A 3724-nucleotide genomic window follows, 5' to 3' on the forward strand; every position below is an offset into this window, starting at 1 on the left:
TTATATTGTTAGAACTTTAAGTCAGTTAACACCACAACGATGGCATTAACAATAAGCTAGTAATAGTAAACAACACTCATTATCATTATAATAGTAACAAAGGTATAGGCTTTTCACTTTTCATAGAAATGAATGGGGACGCCATCTTGGAAGACAGAAGTAGCTGTCTCTAGTTATATTAACTCTATGCATTGAACACAGACTATGCTTGCATTAGCAGGGCAGCTGTGGTGGCGTATAGGGCCAGTTCTGGTGGGCCGGTCTGGATCAAAGTCCAGGGCCAATTTTTACTCCCAGTTCCTACCTGCCGCCCCGCAACATTAAGCCCTGCCAGCACCCCCCTGATAAAATTTGTTCCCGCGGCTATGCAGCCGTGTAAACTCGCCTTTGGGGGGAGTGAAGCTTGCAAAAGCTCGCCCGGGGGGGGCTACCAAATCTCACGCCAAGGTTTTTGGAAAAGTTGGCAGCCCTGCAGTGGAAGCTCAAAAGGCTGTTATAACGACTTGAAGCCGAGCAAAACAGTGCTCCTTAGACCTATGCACAGTTCCTTGGAACCTAAATGTATCACGTACATTATATTTATTTTTACTTTCTTTTTTCCGTACAACTGCACCACTCATCTTGTTGTTAGTTCACTAATGCGGATGAGGACAGGAAGTAAACCGGAAGCCAATTTGCCCTATTGCGGCTACAGCGGATGTTCGTCAGCACGATTGTGCACAGAGCCAGAGCCTGTTTAAGGATCTTTATTAGACATTCTCTGACAGAGCCTATTGAGCCTTCATTTTGTCAAAGGCGGAGAAGAACACCCAAGGCTTTGTTTAGACCTATCGAAAATTCTCTTTAAAAAGTATCTTAAATTGGTAACAAATAAGAAAGGTAGTATAATAATGGATATCTACTCAAAACTATTCAATTAAGAATTCTTGCTGTCAATGTCTTTAAGGAAGTTTGCAAGTCTGTTACATATTTTATTTTATTTGTTTTCATTTTTATGTTTGCAAAATGTGAAAACTGAATATTTGTAAACTATATTCTAATAAATAAATAAAAAATATTAGATAATAAACAAAAATCTAAAACACTTTTTACCAGGGAGGGCGGCGCCCTAACGCCCTCTATTGACCAGCCGCCACTGGGTTAGGGTTAATTATAATGTGATTTTCATTTAAAAATGGACCCATAAAGGGTAACACATTTACAGATATTAGTGTTTCTTATATACTAGTGTAATAATTGGACTAATATGCTGTTCCTATTGGTCCAGAGACGTTCTCAAAAGTCAATAAATCTGACCTCCCGAATGTTCGCAGAGGTCAATAAACGTTTTTAACCAACCAGAGAGTTGTTCTGTTCAGTTGTTGATATGTTGCCTTGGAGATGTAGTGACGTCACCAGTGCAAGGGCAGCTGATTGCTCTGACAACATGGCGTCTGCTCCAGATTTGACGTGTTTGATTGGGATCTTTCCACGTATTGTTGTAGTAGGCTATATAAGAAACCAAATGTTTACTCTTTGACAGGTCAGCAAACGCTTTGTTGCCTCGATTTGTTAAAACGATTTGTTTGTAACGTTTTAACAAATCTGGGTTTACAAAGGCGTTTGCAGACCTGTCGAGGAGTAAACATTTGCTGTTTGTTGTTTTATAGTTCATTCATCACCTCAACCTACAGCTTTTGCTTGTTGTTTTATAATGTGGGGTTCATGAAGTTTGATTCACATCAAAATAAATTACGCCCGAACAGGGACTTGAACCCTGGACCCTCAGATTAAAAGTCTGATGCTCTACCGACTGAGCTATCCGGGCTTTGATACTATTATTCACAATGTTTGTAATAAAACAGATTCGTGACTACGGTTAAGTTCACATATAAAACAACGAATTCTTTGCGATAAGCAGTGTTAAAGTAGGCTCTCACACGGTGGGCAGACGCCTACCTTTAAAGGGAAACATGGGGTACTCGTGTCGAATCCCGGGGCCTGTACTACGAATCAAGTTCAACATACTCTGGATTACTTTCAGTTACCCGGCTACGCGAAGCCTAACAATCGCAATCACGATAAGTGGTATCACGACGGCGGTTATCATCTCTCTAACTCAACCCAGATCTTTCCAATCTTGAGACGTGCGCGTTCACATAAAGGGGCGGTGTTTGCATCGTATGTCCAATCACAAACATGGACAAAACAAGAGCGCATATTTCACGCAGGAGGAGCAGACAATAATCTTACAAACTTTGTCTACTCCTCCTGCGTGAAATATTGTAATACAAGCATATCAGGAATACAGACTTATAATACAGGCAAAATTCAACAAAGTCGCTGCTGCCAAGCTGGCCGAAAATAGCATACGCTGTAAATGCGTAAGCTACATGACTTATTGAAGATGTGACCATAATTACACGGGTGCATTCCACAACGTTAAACTTTTGTTGCTGTATTATTTTAGTTGCAACCCCGCAGTGGCAAACGATCATGGGAGCAAATGCAAAATACATATAAAACCATAATTCAAAACGGTAAGTAGCAGTAGGCAATACTTGCACATATTTTAAGGCCAACAAGTACAAGGCTGAATTGCCTGAATTAGTCCCTTTTGTAGGATATTGTATAGCTACAAAAGACCTATAGAACAATGAAATTGCCTGCAGCCAACAGGAAGAAAAATTAGGCAACTGGTGGCAGCAGGTTGGAAGCACAGGCATATGTATGTTTCAAGTAATCTATGTGACCATGTTCATTCAACAATTATTTATGAATATTGTAGGAGTGAAATGTATTACTGTTCTCTGCAGTGACAGGAAATGCAGTGGTGTTGCTGCCACCACCCACTGTCGTCCCACTGTGCTATACAGAGGTAACAGTGAAACTAATAGTCATACGCCAGTATGTATGCCATATGTGGTTGCTGAATATTGATCAAATATACCATTTACTTTATCAAGTTGAGGTCCTAGATCAGGGGTGTCAAACTCATTTCGCATCGTGGGCCACATACGGCCTAGGGAGATGTCAAGTGGGCCGGACCATTAAAATTATACCATACTCTGCTATAAATAACCAAAATATCATGTCTTTCTTCTGTGTTATCTAGTTTAATTGATATAAAGACCATATCGTATAAAGTCCGTCCAACCGCTTTAACAAGTAATGATCTCTTCGGTGGTGTAGTTGGTTAAAGCGTTGTACGGCTACATATTGTTAATGCGAATCTGGGATCCCAAGTTCGCGCCCTAGTCCAGTGAATCTCGTACGATATTCTTTAACTTTTACTGTGAGAAAATGACATAATTCTAAAGGTCTACGGATGTATCACAACATTTTAATGTGTGAGCACTAATATCAGATCAAAATGAACACATGTAGCCTTAATTAAATATTGAATAACGTAGGGTAGTCTACCGTCGGAGACAACCACTACGCCTCATTCAGCCAGTTTAAACGGCTGCTAGATGACGCTGTTCATTTTCAAAGCGCCGATAGTTCGGCTCTTTGGGCCGGCACAATCCGGAAGAAACCACCAAAGCTTCACAAGGCATCGTTCGCCCATCCCTAGTAGAGACCAAGGTATTAATTGATACCGTCTGCTGTTTTCAGTCTGTCTCAGTGATGCGGCTTGTCTTCTACTCTGATGGAAAGAGTGCGCCCCTTAGCGGATAATCCATGAATTACAGCGAATTAAAAATATTAATTCCATGTCTTTTATGCATTTTTTCCACTTTCA

General features: G+C 40.6%; 1 non-coding gene across 1 annotated transcript; it reads right to left on the reverse strand.

Annotated features, from left to right (window-relative positions):
- Positions 1 to 1734: 1734 nt before the first annotated feature.
- On the reverse strand, positions 1735 to 1807 carry trnak-uuu. The gene has a single exon. It is a non-coding gene; the product is annotated as a tRNA-Lys (tRNA).
- Positions 1808 to 3724: the final 1917 nt, after the last annotated feature.

The sequence above is a fragment of the Hypomesus transpacificus genome, unplaced genomic scaffold (genome assembly GCF_021917145.1).
Source record: "Hypomesus transpacificus isolate Combined female unplaced genomic scaffold, fHypTra1 scaffold_105, whole genome shotgun sequence".
Taxonomy (NCBI): domain Eukaryota; kingdom Metazoa; phylum Chordata; class Actinopteri; order Osmeriformes; family Osmeridae; genus Hypomesus; species Hypomesus transpacificus.